At 44.0% G+C, this 15680-nt stretch overlaps 1 pseudogene; it reads right to left on the minus strand.

Moving 5' to 3' along the window:
- Window positions 1-7085, minus strand: part of LOC141127452 (alcohol dehydrogenase 1-like) — a 32108-nt pseudogene extending 25023 nt beyond the window's left edge.
- Window positions 7086-15680: the final 8595 nt, after the last annotated feature.

Below are 15680 nucleotides of genomic sequence, written 5' to 3' on the forward strand. Positions count from 1 at the left end.
AATTCATTCCACAGACCATTCACTTACCACCAAGTTATTACCCTATTTAGCTTACCATAAAGAATAACCTCTCTAGCTTGTGTTTAGATTGTGTATTGGGGTATGGCGCTCCCTTTAGGGTAATGGGGTATTAGAGTGTTAGGCTCGGTTCACACATGGGCGGCACGACTTGCAGGTCGCCTCAGCGAGGCGACCTGCAAACGACTGCCGGGGCGACTTGCGAGACGACTTCTGCATAGAAGTCTATGCAAGTCGCCCCAAGTCGCCCCCAAAGTAATACAGGAACCTTTTTCTAAGTCGGAGCGACTTGCGTCGCTCCGATTAGAACGGTTCCATAGCACAGAACGGGAGGCGACTTGTCAGGCGACTAGGTCGCCTGACAAGTCGCCCCAGTGTGAACCGAGCCTTAGGGGGGAGGAAGATTTATGTTGCAAAGTGCCTTGTGACTGGAACCAATTATTTGCTCCAACTATACCCCTAATAGTGGTATGAAATACCATCAACCCAATAAAGTGCAAAAACCTAATGTGCAACAGTGCAATCTTCAATGAAGCAATTCATAATTCGTACATGTGACCACATTAAAGAAAGTAAAAATAAAAATAAAAGTGAAAGGCTAAATATTTCCAATATTCATGAATATACCAGTGATAATAATCTCAGGTGTACTAGATCATTACTTTTTCTTTTATATCACATGGACTTCCATGTGCATTTTTGCTCAAAATAAGTGCAGGTGTGTGCAATGACAATTTAGTAGTAAATAATATGTGCAACACCAATTCAGTAGTAAATTATAGTCCGTATGGTAATCAAAATCTTCAAATCCAATTTTCAAATAATTTCCAAACGAACTGTGACAGAGGTGCTTTCAGATGATAATGGTGACTTATTGTGCTCCCCCTCTCGGGTCCCCACTCACCGAATCCTGCAACCCCAGGAGGGGCAAAACAGCTTAGGGTATCACAGCCGCAAACTCCTCTCCACCACGGTCATCTGAGGTATCCAATTTGGTCTCAAATCCCCGTGTTGTATTAAGAGATGTTCTCAAATGGCTCCCTCATGTAAAAAGGAATAGAGTGCCCCATAGTGTAGTAAAGTAAAACCGTTTTATTCCACAACTTTCCAATTAAATACACCATCAGATGATAAATTAAAACTAAAAAATATATATAAAAAATAAAAAACTAAGTCATAAATCCAGTGCTGGTAGGTCAAAAATACCATCCAGGGTGCATACACTAAGTGGAACGTGCCTAAATAGTGTGGAAGCGACAGCGTGGGCTATGGCCAAGATGTTTGCGCTCCACCTGCGTTCCAACAGAGTCCGCACCCGGAAGTGACGTAGCGTGCGTGGCGCTTCGTCATTGACGTCCTCAGCGACCGTCGCCTATGCACAATGCCAATTATAAGTGGAGAGACTCGTGGCGAAATCAGCATCTTTAGTTAAGTATTCTTGTTATAGTTTCTTTATCTTTATCTGTATCTGTCATTACCTTTAATAAATGTTATACTTTTAAGTTTTTGTATGATCTCTCTTTGCACATATTGAACATAACCCCAAAAACATGACAAAACAGTAGTACTTACTGATTTTAAAGCCCAGCTGAAGTCTTACTTCCTAATCCCTAATAACCCTGTGCCTCCAAATGCTCTAGCCCCACAGCCTGCAGCTTGTCAAAGTCTATGGCAGGCTTACATACAATGTGGCTGCAGGGGGCTGCACACTGTACTGAGTGGTACATTTAGGGCCCAGTGGACGCTGCACCTTTGCCTCCTGGGCACACTAAAATGCCGGGATTGGATGCACACGGACTAAATGCCAAGTGTGCAAGTAGCCTTAAAAGTCAGACTCTGAAAACATTTTGTGGAATCATTATGCAGCAAAGAATATTTTGACTATTTGACTAGCAGTTAGGTTTAGTACTTACTTTACCAGTGTTCAAAGCAGAGCCATATCCAGTCGAGAACCCACAGCCAATCAAGCAGACTTTTTCCAGTGGTGCATCCTCATGGATCTTAGCAACAGCTATTTCATCCAGCACAGTGTATTCAGTGAATGTGCTGGTGCTGATAAAGTTGTGAATGGATTTTCCCCTGCAGGTAAATCTGCTGGTTTTATCCAACAACACACCATTATATTTGCCAATGCTGTTTAGGAAATAAAAGACTTCCATGGGGGTGTGTATAGTGTTTTGACAATTTTCTTTATTTTACTCATAAATATATATTTTAAAAATTCATTTTTTCTTCTCAGGTAAATATGAACCATTGCAAAAAAATATCTAAAATTTACCACATGGAGTCAGCATGTTTCTGGACTGTAAACAGAGTGTGATTTGATTTTTTAGAAAACACACAGCTAAATGATCAGTGAGGAGTCCCCAGCCCCCTCCCACTCCCACTCCCACTTCTTTGTATGTAGTTAATGTGGCTCTTTATGGATTCCTATCTATAGAAACTCAGTCTCAAGTGGGCAGCTACTACTGAGTTTGTCTGAACATTCTGAAGTGCTGAAACTTATGAATTTCTTACCAAAGTTATGGATATTTTATAAAGGTAGGGGTAAAACTTGCCAAATGGAACAAATCTTTTCTAACCATGAAAACATCTGTTCTTTTATAGCCCATGACTAGCTTAGTATAAACGTGGCATCTGTCAATAAAATATGGCAAAATGTTGGAAAATGGTTAGCAAAATGGCAAACTAAAGAAAGGTAAACAAAAATGGTAAAACATGCTATTACGACAAACAAAAATAAGCTGTAACATGACAAAGGTTCACCAAAAAGTATTGTACACAGCTTTCTGGCTCATTATAAATAGCCTCCAAATATAAAAAAAAAATCCCTCCCAGGATGGCCATTTTGCCACAAAAAAGATTATTTTTCTATTGTTTGGATTCATATGGTGTTGGGCTAGCTTATATAAATTGCTATACCCTCTGACCATTTCATTATTTACTTACTCATTTTTGTAGCACAGATTACTCTCTGGATTTTTACAACTTCTGCTTTCTCCACACTGTGGCACAAAGAGCGGGATGACTTTATCTCCTGTGGGAATTAAAAACCATTATTCAAAGTCGGTGCTTTCTCACATAAATGAATAAATGAAAGAGTATGATCACCTAAAACGCATAGATAAATTTACTTTGACTTGGGGGCATACTATGCATTTGCAAGTTTTTAATTTCATTGCCACTTTCCCAATGCATATTTTTCAATTGTTCACTGCTTATTTCAAACATGCTTTTGTAGATTGTTCTCTCCAAAGAATGCACACTGTGCATTAGAGCCAGATTAACCGCTTGAGCCCCGGAAGATTTTACCCCCTTTCTGACCAGAGCACTTTTTGCGATTCGGCAAAGTGTTGCTTTAACTGACAATTGCGCGGTCGTGCAACATTACTCCCAAACAAAATTGACGTCCTTTTTTCCCACAAATAGAGCTTTCTTTTGGTGGTATTTGATCGCCTCGGTGTTTTTTTCTTTTTTGCGCTATAAACAAAAAAAAAGCGACATTTTTGAAAAAAACTCAATATTTTTTACTTTTTGCTATAATAAATATCCCCCAAAAATATATAAAAAAAAAAACATATTTTTTTCCTCAGTTTAGGCCGATATGTATTCTTCTACATATTTTTGGTAAAAAAAAAAAAAAAATCGCAATTAGCGCATACTGATTGGTTAACGCAAAAGTTATAGCGTCTACAAAATAGGGGATAGTGTCATGGCTTTTTTATTATTATTTTTTTTTTTACTAGTAATGGCGTCGATCTGCAATTTTTATTGGGACTGCGACATTATGGCGGACACGTCGGACACCACATATGTTATAGGTCATACATGTTTATCCACAAGGCACTACCCAATAGTAATATAACAGGCCAGAGGAGAACTTCTCTTGCAGGGAGGCTATGATATAGCTTGGTCATACTAAGATCTTTAAATGTCCTTGCAGATATCTGGCTGTCAATAGAAGACTGTTCCAGGAAGCTGACAGAGACACCCTGAAAGGGAATACCTGCTCTTGACTGCTGAGAAGCATAGGCTCATTTATGACCAACTAATAAAAAAAAGACACAGAAGCTGATTAAGTTGGAAATAGGGCAAGGCTACAACTCTATTGAACTTTTCAAAAGTACAACTTTTCAAATGTACCAAGCAATGCCAGTCACAGAATACCATGAGCACCCATAAATATAAACTCACATAGTCTAAGAGGCCTGTCCTTACCATGAGTGCCAGACAGGCATTAGACTGACCCCAGAATTTAACTTGAGGGCATAGCTCATAAAGCAACATCAATTGCTGGCAAGGTCAAAACTGCCACACTCAAGTCAGTGGTACACTGATGAGCGCCCCACTGCAGCCAGCAAATTGTAGGCCGATGTGAACATATTTAGGCCAGTGATTTAAATGAATCCCATCAGGTCTTAATAAATACTGTTATCTCCCTCAAGACCCCAGCGGTAGACAACAATGCCACCAATCCTGTGGACAATTGTGAAAACCTAGGCATTCACCTTGCCTAGGATGAAACAGCTCCAAACAAGAACTAGAGACACGAACAAAGTATGTGATGGGCCAAAAGCAGGAAGAGGAACAATGTTGGACCAAACAACAGATAGGTAAAACTGGCACAACAAAGAGCAATACCATGCCTAAAAGAGGAGGTTGAATCTACAGGCCGGTAATGCCCTACATTGTTACCCCATACATGAATGATATGAATGAAGGGGCCTAAAACAAATTGTCTCAGGTAATACCAGCAGCCAGTGTAGGCCACGAAAACTGCGACAACCAATTCTGCTAACTGCAAAGAAAAATTCTCCCCATAGTATCAAAATTTGGCATGGCAAGAGGCCCGATAATTAAGGAGTCAATGATGATCCAAAGTAATTCTGGGGAGAGACATGAAATCAGAACAAAAGGTGAGGACGAACATATAGCAAAAATTCTAATGATTCCCATTTACCTAAATGCAATCTCTGTCATCCGAAAAAACCCATCCAATTGGCAGCAATGGCTGCACCACAAGACCAGCTGGAAAAAGGAAAAGGCACAAGGCCTGAAAAAATTTTAATTCTTTGAGGTTGGAAGAATAAGCAAGAGATAAAAACAAAGGATTCTGCGATCAGCACATCCTCTGAGTTACCATAAACTAGGCGTTTGTCCTCAGCAGTAAGTTCACTAACCGTAAAGGTGCCAAAGAATGCCCAAGAGAAGGCAACTTGAAACAAGTGAGCCCTAAATGCAAAAACAGAGGGCACAATGGAGAGAATGTCGGTTAAGTTGTGCACAGAAAACAGGTGCCGAGAGAAGGGAAGCAAGTCAGATGTTTCCAACCATATTCCTTCAAAATCCTCTGAATAAGAAAACTTTGGAGATGTCCTCCCAGCTGAATAGTCTGAACCAAACAATACAGCAGAGGCATCGGTACCCCCTGTTGAACCAACCACAACTATATCCTGTAGGTAGAGGAGGTAGGACAAAAGGTTCAGGTGCCTGACCCCCAGGGGTAAAGGGAGATATTATCGACAGGTGAAGGCACCCTGTCACGGAACGTCCCACACTCCACTTGAGTGCTTCCATCAGTATACCACTTCCTCCCAGTCTGGATACAGATATCAGATAGTCCAATCGCTGCCAAGCACAAAACAAGATGAGACTTGCTTAGCTGCTAACATGGACTCATTTATTAGAACCAGAATACAAGTCTTTTTATACAGTAGAAGAGGTGGTTCCCCCTCCTGCTCATATTACTCTAACAATACACCTGTAACAAATTAACATGAGCTAATTAACTAATCCCTTTAAGCAGCCGATGTGACTCTGTGCCCATCAGGATTTCACTACAGGTCAGACTTGTTGTCACCGAGCTTCACACAGTACATTATACATTATCATAAGTACAACCACAGGACATTTTCTCTTTTCTTTCTCTAGTGGAGACCACAAGCCCATCCACCGACACCAGATCAAGCTGCAGTTGTGAGGTGACGACTGCATTATCTCCTTGGATCCTGATCTGCAGTTCGAGATAGACTGCCACTTCCTCACCCTGGGCCTCCATAATTGCTGCAGGTGTAGGGTAGAGGTCATGGACCCTCTGTCCAGTTGCCAGCACTTCTGCTGGGGATTTGCTAGGTGGTTCCTCCTCTACAGAAACATCTATTAAATCCCTGAGGTAGACAGGTGGAGACTGAAGTCCCATCCACTTTTACAGGAAATCCATCGTTTGTTAGTGGAGGGCAGGGGCCAGCAGCGCTCTGTTCCATTGCCAGCAGGTCAGCTGGGCGTAGGAGCTTCCCTACATCATCTGCTCCAGCTAACTGTTGGGTGAGAGAGGCCGACTGCCCCAGCTCCCCGGAACTCCGCAGTTGTTGCCGGTGCTGGGCAGAGGTTGATAGCACTCTGCCGGGTTGCCAGCACTTCTGCTGGTTTTTTGTTAGTGGAGACCACAGGCCCATCCACCGACACCAGATCAAGCTGCAGTTGTGAGGTGACGACTGAATTATCTCCTTGGATCCTGATCTGCAGCTCGAGATAGACTGCCACCTCCTCACTCTGGGCCTCCATAATTGCTGCAGGTCGGGGCAGAGGTCTTGGACCCTCTATCCAGTTGCCAGCACTTCTGCTGGGGATTTGCTAGGTGGTTCCTCCTCTACAGAAACGTCTATTAAATCCTCAGTCTCTGGAATTGCTAAAAGTGTGGGACAGAGGTCTTGGACCCTCTGTTCAATTACCAGATCTTCAGCTGGAGAAGTTTGTTGTAACGCCATAGATGCTGCTGGCAGAAAATCACATGTCCCTGTCAGTGTTGTGGGAGAAAGGCCGACTACCTCTTCTCTCAAGAAGGGCGAAGCCACTGTTGGTGCTGGGCAGAGGTTAGCAGAGCTCTGCCCTGCTGTCAGCACTTCAGGTTTGGGGATGGCAATCTCCGGAGTTTCCACTGCCGATTCTCTGGCATGCTGCTGAACGTGTTCTAGCAGTTTAATGTACGCCCTTTCCAGATGCTGTTCTTTCCTTAGCAAATGGTCCAGATCAGGTTTAAGCTCTGAGACCCCTACAAGACCGAGCATAGCCTTTCTATATTCTCGCAGGTCCTCAAGGGTAGTTTCCCCTTCATCGCCAAACACAAAACGATCTGTAAGGCTCTCCCACAGCAATCCAGGGTCTCCCCTAAATATCCCTGCTCTGCGTGCCATTGCAGAGCACGATAGTGATTGTCCAGCTCTATCTCCTGCTGGACCAACCTGTCCAACTCAGTCACCCATTGCTCCTGGGGCCGCTCTCCCAGGAATGCCATGTGCAATGCCCGTTGGTCACTGGCCCGTTGCTCTTGGGTTGGAAAGCACTTGCCCTGTTTTAGCTGGAGGGCTCCAATCCAGAGCTCCACCCGAATCTGCTGCTTGAGCTCCAGGTATTCATCCTCAGACACAGTCCTGGTGTATGCTGAAAGGACGATCCGCAGCAGCCCCGGGAACTCTAATGCCAGGTCCATATCTCCGCTGGGGTGACTGAAGTTTGCTATTCTGTTCTTGGATCCAGGTGGAGGTTTGGATGTCCCAGACTGCAGGAAGCATCCCACTGCTTGCCACCAATGTCACGGAACGTCCCACACTCCACTTGAGTGCTTCCGTCAGTATACCACTTCCTCCCAGTCTGGATACAGATATCAGATATTCCAACCGCTCCCAAGCACAAAACAAGACGAGACTTGCTTAGCTGCTAACATGGACTCATTTATTAGAACCAGAATACAAGTCTTTTTATACAGTAGAGAGGAGGTTCCCCCCTCCTACTCATATTACTCTAACAATACACCTGTAACAAATTAACATGAGCTAATTAACTAATCCCTTTAAGCAGCTGATGTGACTCTGTGCCAGTCAGGATTTCACTACAGGTCAGACTTGTTGTCACCGAGCTTCACACAATACATTATACATTATCATAGGTACAACCACAGGACATTTTCTCACAATAGCAGGAGCTCCACTAGGAGTCGTCCCGTCTCCTACATTGTACAGAGGACAATGAGATCAGCATTCTCAATTAATTAACATGTTGAGTTCAGAATCAAACAAACCAAGAATAGTCTCTACATACATCTGGGAGATATTGTGGACAAATATCACTGTCCCATTTTAAGTAGTCCAAGATCTATTTTCTCACTCACCCTGTGCCAGGATAGCACAGGGTGACTTAGACATAAGAGGTATATGGGGAGCTGAAACAAGGACATCCCATACTTTCCAAGGGATTCTGGGTTCCATGGGCCCTCCCGTCACACACCCATTCGTCCGAAAGTTGCCGACAGGTTACCTGGGAGTTCTGGGAGGGGGCAGGGTGGGGAGGAGAGGCAACAGGAGTCAGGAACTAGACTACACAAAACAGGAAGGACAAGGAAGACCCACAGCAATTAGCTACATCTGAAACCACACAGTCAACTGAAGACATTCAAGCACCAGAAAAAACATAACAGGGAGAACAAAGGGGGAGAGCGTGCAGAGAGGGAGTTAACCACTTGACCATATTAGGTAAGGGCTCTAACAGCATAAGGTTACACAACAAATAGTTGGGCCAATGAGGTCGGCCAAGGTTCAGCAGACCAGTCATCCTGGAATAAAATGCCAAAGCTACAGGAGCTGATTGCAGACCTGTAAAAAAACTCCAGTTGTGTTTTTGACAAGTCCTCCATTCATCAAAGAAGGACCATTAGAGGAGTGCAAGAAGGACAACCGCGCTTCCAATTCATCACGCATGGGAGCTGATAATTGCTACGTAATGACGTGTATCTGATATGCATTTCATAGACGCCCACAGAAGGCACTGCCCATCAGAAGTATGTGGAATTTGAAAACAAGATGGCCCAAAAAGGTTGAAGCTGCTACAGCCATAGCTTCCTAGAGTCCCTTGGGAATTTAACCAAGGAAAGAAGCTAACCCCAGGAAGTCGGAAGACCATCCCCACAATGTCAATCTCAATGCCCAAAAGGACAGAAGATGGGCAGGACCTTCCATGTTGTTGGGATGGAACAGTCGCAGTGTACAGGTAGGAAGCGAAAGGTAGATTCGATGTCAGCCTTCACCAGAAGGGCAGAAGCACCAGAGAACTCAGCAAAGAAAGTGCTGTATCAAAAAAGGAGTATTGATCCCAGGAATTCTCCTGATCAATACCACCATTAACTGACAAGCCTGCAGGGAAAGAGAGTGTTGTAAAAGTATATACACACACACACACGTATTTTTTATTTTTTTTGGTTACCACACCAAGTGAGGGAACCCGAAGGAGCGTTAGGGGTAGATGAAAGGGATCCAAAACCCTGATTAAATCCCGACTGTAAGATCCAAGTCTCCCTACTGAGAGGGTACTGGTCCAGCCAGTGCAACATCCTTGAGACTTTCACTGGCATCCTTCGTCTTAGGAGGGTTGAACTTGGAACTTGGTTTGATAGGTGGTGTATTCCCCATTCAGAAAGTCAACTGCTGGGTGAGCACCAAGGAAAAGTCGTGCGCACACAGTGGCTCTAATTAAACAGTCAGCAGTTGCCTATTTGTATACCACTGACAATCTGTGCATGTGACTGAAAAGAAGTTGGCCTGTGCTGGCACATGAGTAATAACCATATGCAGAAAAAAAGTCAGCGCTAGATTGAATAAAGTTGTCAGCTACCAACGCAGGTCAAAATACATATACCATAGACTAACATTTCGGCAGTCAAAACTTAGTTATTTCCAGGCAACCATTTTTAGGCAAAACCGGGTATCAAAATTAAACAGCACAGCCCTCCATATATTTTGTAGACCTCTCAACTGAGAACCACAGAACTGAATAGGGAAGGGACTAATTCTGCCAGACCCTGGGGGTGGGGTGGGAGCCACAGCTGGCTTAACAGCCAATAAAGTAAACATAAGGTTCGATTGGACTGCTGCACAAATTCATCAGTGGCCCTAAAACAGCTACGCTTGACTTATCTCAGACCACCTCATAATTATACTTATCCAATGGAGGTGGAGTAGGAGGACTGATGATTGCTTGCAGAAAGAGCTGGAAGTCCAGGAGTTGACCCTGTGTGTCAGAGGTTGTGCCAGGACATGCAGGGTTAATAAGGAGCCTCCTGCCTCAAGTGACACAGAAGTCTTGTCAGAGAATCTGAGGCATGTTGCTTGGGGAGGCTGTAATACTGAAATCACATGTCACTGAAGAGGAGAGCTGGCTGGCATGCAGGCTGAGGCAGGGGTGCAAAGAGTTAATAGGTGCCTCCTGCAATATGGAAACCTGATCTCTCACACATGCAGTGAGGGGAGCTGAGTGATATGCTGGAGGGGGATGAGAGCGGACAGGATACATCAGTTCCTGCCCTGTAGAGCACAGGGAACTCAGTCTCTCTGACAGAATGCAGGGAGTGAGATGCTGCAAGTGTCCAAGGTCTGAGGTCCATTTACAAGTGATGGCAGTGCTCTGGGAATCCTAGGATGGTGAAGGTGGTGTCCATTAATAGAGGCAGATTCTGTATTAAACGTCTTCATAGGTTGTGGGCAGAGGAGTGAGTGGTGAAAGGAGAGGAGCCAGCGTCATCAGCGCCAGTAGCTGTGGTGAAGGGCCCCATCCCAGGCAGGAATGAGCAAAAGGAAGGCCGCTGGGTATAGAGGAGAGACGCCTTCTGGTCAGAGCAGCAGTTTTCAGGGGATGCGATGGCTGAGAGACACACTCTGGTGTTGGTAGCACCAGGGGTCCATGAATTATAGAAGAGGTCAGGGCCATGTAAATGTAAATGATCCTGTAGAGCTGAGGGTAGAGTGGGGATTGTAGGAGTGGAGCCAGAAAATGAATTGCCAGTGGCTCCAGTACTAATCCAATGTCTGACTGAAGTACTTGGGACCCTGCAGGGGCTGGGAATCAGTCAATATGGTGGATCAGAGCACCTGTGAGATTTTTGTAGTGAGGGGCCTGGGAACAGAGGAAGGATACTCACCTAACAACTCTTGTGACAGCTGAATCTCCTCAGAGCAGTTGGATGTGCCTCAGCATAGCCCTTTCCTAGAGTTCAGGCTCCACCCAGTCACCTCAGGTCTTGTAGCCAATCCTAAGGGAGCTACTTAACTTCCCTTTAAGGTTCACAACCACAGTGATACCATTCTTCCAGCAGTCAAGGCTCCCTTTCCCTAAAGGCGTTTCAAGGGGCCTACATTCCCTTCTCGACAGTTACCTCTCACTAACAGTGGCGGCCGGTCCATAAGGGCCGCCCCCCCCATCCATGCGTCCAGCTCCTAACCTACATGCAGGGCGCCGGATGCATGGATTCCAATAGGGGGGTGCTTTTTTTTTAAGCACGTGACTAGAGCCAGAGGCTCTAATAGGCTTCAAAAAAGGGTGGGCTCCGGGCGCAAGCACTGCTCTCCGAGCCCACCCAGTTGTGTGACACTAGTGAATGAATATTCACTAGTGTCACACCAATTCTTCTCCCAGCCAATCAGGGAGCAGGAGAGAGAAGACGCAAGGAGAGGAGACGCAAGGGCAGCCGGTCGGTCAGAGGGAAGCCCAGGGTAAGTGTTGCGGCTGGGTGACCAACTGGGGGGAGGTGTGGGTGACCCAACTGGGGGGGGGTTGCTGGCTGTGCACTGTTTGTCACCCCCCCAAAAAAAAATACCACCGCCTCCACTGCATGCTAATGCTATTTCTAATCTCTCCCTAATTAGCGGGGACTCTGTCCCTATTCTACTCCCACACTGTGTACACATTGAATGATGCAGCATTCCACTATTTATGAAAATCCTCAGTTAAGATGGCTATCCATATTTCACAGGATTTCCGTATCCAGTAGGATTGCTGTCCTCCCCAAGATGGCTGCTTGTAACCCATAGCAGGGGACACCTAGTCCTCACTGCACGTCCCAGGAGGCGAAAAGACCATTCCTACATTGCCGTAAGATCTTGTGCATGCACAGCAGGGAGCCAACTGTGATTCCCTAGGAAGTCACAGCCGACTCCCATATCCAAGAGCAAACAAATGGCAACCACCCCTCACCTATAACTGGCCTTTGCAACAAGGAGAACATGGAAGGGTGACATGTCAAAAAACAATAAAGAAAAACTCCCAGCTCACTTACCAGCCAGTCTGCAAAAAAAAACGAGTTTTTTTGTCTAACAGTTCATGTTAAAACCAAGGATTTCATTTGCACATATTTTCAAATATATGGGTAAGCTGCAGGGCTACTTCACAAAACCCTAGTGTACTGCAGTCCTAGCTATTTAAAGTCTGCAAAGTTGAAGCACATCTATAATAATGGATAGATTGAGGACAGGTGATGGAAGGGTGATGCATGTCAAAAAATAACAAAGAAAAATTTCCAGCTCACTTACCAGCCAACCTGCAGCAAACCGAATTGTCCTGTCTAACAGTTCACATTAAAACCGGGGGTTTAGTATGCACACAATCTATCCATTGTTATACAGTGGGGAGAACAAGTATTTGATACACTGCCGATTTTGCAGGTTTTCCTACTTACAAATCTGTCATTTTTATCATAGGTACTCTTCAACTGTGAGAGACGGAATCTAAAACAAAAATCCAGAAAATCACATTATAAGATTTTTAAGTAATTAATTAGCATTTTATTGCATGACATAAGTATTTGATACATCAGAAAAGAAGAACCTAATATTTGGTACAGAAACCTTTGTTTGCAATTACAGAGATCATACGTTTCCTGTAGTTCTTGACCAGGTTTGCACACACTGCAGCAGGGATTTTGGCCCACTCCTCCATACAGACCTTCTGCAGATCCTTCAGGTTTCGGGGCTGTTGCTGGGCAATACAGACTTTCAGCTCCCTCCACAGATTTTCTATTGGGTTCAGGTCTGGAGACTGGCTAGGCCACTCCAGGACCTTGAGATGTTTCTTACGGAACCACTTACAGAGCCACTCCTTAGTTGCCCTGGCTGTGTGTTTTAGGTCATTGTCATGCTGGAAGACCCAGCCATGACCCATCTTCAATACTCTTACTGAGGGAAGGAGGTTGTTGGCCAAGATCTTGCAGTACATGGCCCCATCCATCCTCCCCTCAATACGGTGCAGTCGTCCTGTCCCCTTTGCAGAAAAGCAGCCCCAAAGAATGATATTTCCACCTCCATGCTTCACGGTTGGGATGGTGTTCTGGGGGTTGTACTCACCCTTCTTCTTCTTCCAAACACGGCGAGTGGAGTTTAGATCAAAAAGCTCTATTTTTGTTTAATCAGACCACATGACCTTCTCCCATTCCTCCTCTGGATCATCCAGATGGTCATTGCCAAACTTCAGACAGGCCTGGACATGCGCTGGCTTGAGCAGGGGGACCTTGCGTGCGCTGCAGGATTTTAATCCATGACGGCGTAGTGTGTTACTAATGGTTTTCTTTGAGACTGTAGTCCTGTGTAGATCTGGGCTGATCCCTCACCTTCCCCATGATCATTGATACCCCACGAGGTGAGATCTTGCATGGAGCCCCAGACCGAGGGAGATTGACTGTCATCTTGAACTTCTTCCATTTTCTAATAATTGCGCCAACAGTTGTTGCCTTCTCACCAAGCTGTTTGCCTACTGTCCTGTAGCCCATCTCAGCCTTGTGCAGGTCTACAATTTTATCCCTGATGTCCTTACACAGCTCTCTGGTCTTGGTCTCTGGTCTTGGTCATTGTGGAGAGGTTGGAGTCTGTTTGATTGAGTGTGTGGACAGGTGTCTTTAAACGAGGTAACAAGTTCAAACAGATGCAGTTAATACAGGTAATGAGTGGAGAACAGGAGGGTTTCTTAAAGAAAAAATAACAGTTGTGTAGTGGTTAGCACTTTCGCCTAGCAGTAAGAAGGGTCGCTGGTTTGAATCCCAACCACGACACTACCTGCCTGGAGTTTGCATGTTCTCCCTGTGCCTGTGTGGGTTTCCTCCGGGTACTCTGGTTTCCTCCCACACTCCAAAGACATGCTGGTAGGTTAATTGGATCCTGTCTAAATTGTCCCTAGTATGTATGAATGTGAGTTAGGGACCTTAGATTGTAAGCTCCTTGAGGGTAGGGACTGATGTGAATGTACAATGTAAATGTAAAAGCGCTGCGTAAATTGACGGCGCTATATAAGTACCTGAAATAAATAAATAAAATAAACAGTTCTGTGAGAGCCAGAATTCTTACTGGTTGGTAGGTGATCAAATACTTATGTCATGCAATAAAATGCAAATTAATTATTTCAAAATCATACAATGTGATTTTCTGGATTTTTGTTTTAGATTTCGTCTCTCACAGTTGAAAGAGTACCTATGATAAAAATTACAGATCTCTTCATGCTTTGTAAGTAGAAAAACCTGCAAAATTGGCAGTGTATCTATTCTCCCCACTGTATATGTGCTCCAACTTTATAGAGTTAGGACTGCAGTGCACTAGGGTGCCATGAAGTGGCCCTGCAGCTTATGCTTATATTTGCAAATATGTGCAAACTAAACCCCTGGTTTTAATGTGATTTGTTACAGTTCAATTTGGTTTATTGCAGGCTGACTGGTACATGAGCTGGGAATTTTTCTTTGTTGTTTTTAGACACTGATAAGTAACTGATTTTTAAAAGTCAGCAGCTACAGTATTTGTAGTGGCTGACCAAAAGTAGTTGTAAACCAAGTAATAGAGGTGAAATTTTGTAATGGTGACACTAGTTCTGGTGACCTGGGGGTCCCTACGAAATTCCCTTAATTTGCAAGGTTTTTTACTCACTACCTGTTTTGGCTATGAGACAGGAAGTGAAAGTAAAACTCCCCAATGGGACACAAATATAAGCTGTATCTAAATGAAAAAAAAAGTTTTGCCTACAGTTCTACTTTAAATATTCAGTATGTATTTAATAATTAACAAGTATCTGAAGTTTGTTATGCATAATTTTTTATTGGTTTATTGTTTTGACAACCAGAATGAATACTACTTTACAAAAAACAGCATTCGTCAAAGCCAGCGTTTTTCAATCTTTTCAGCAAAAAGTAACTCTTGAAATAACTTTCCAGTCTCAGGGAACCCCTGATAAAAATTACTACAGGCATACCCCACTTTTAAGTACAGAATGGGCTTTATTTACTAAAGCTGGAAAGTGCAAAATCAGGCTCATTTCTGCACAGAAAGCAATGAGCTTCCAGGTTTTATTACCAAAGCTTAATTGAACAAGCTGAGGTTAGAAGTTCATTGGTTTTTATGCAGAAGTGAGCCTGATTTTGCACTTTCCAACTTTAGTAAACAAACCCCAATGTGTACTTAAAAGTGAGGTATGCCTGTATATCTACAACTCATGATACATTAGTGTATAGGTCAATAGGAGCAATGGGGGAATTTACTAAAACTAGAGCACTCTCTCCAGAACCTGGTGCAGCTGTGCATGGTAGCCAATCAGCTTTTAACTTTAGCTTTCAAGTTGTTCAATTAAGCTTGGACAATAAAACCTGGAAGTTGATTGGTTTACATGCAGAGCTGTGCCAGTTATTGCATGCTACCGTTTTAGTAAATCTCCCCAAATGCTCCTTATTGTTGTGGACATTGAGAAGAACTACCCCCTTACAGATAGCTAAACAAAATCAATAGTGTGAGTGGGAAATTATCTGGAAGGAACAAAATGCTCATTGCTCAAGGAACCCCTAGCAACCTCTAGAAGAACCCTAGAGTTCC

This window comes from Aquarana catesbeiana, linkage group LG01, assembly GCF_042186555.1.
Source record: "Aquarana catesbeiana isolate 2022-GZ linkage group LG01, ASM4218655v1, whole genome shotgun sequence".
In the NCBI taxonomy this organism is placed as follows: Eukaryota; Metazoa; Chordata; class Amphibia; order Anura; family Ranidae; genus Aquarana; species Aquarana catesbeiana.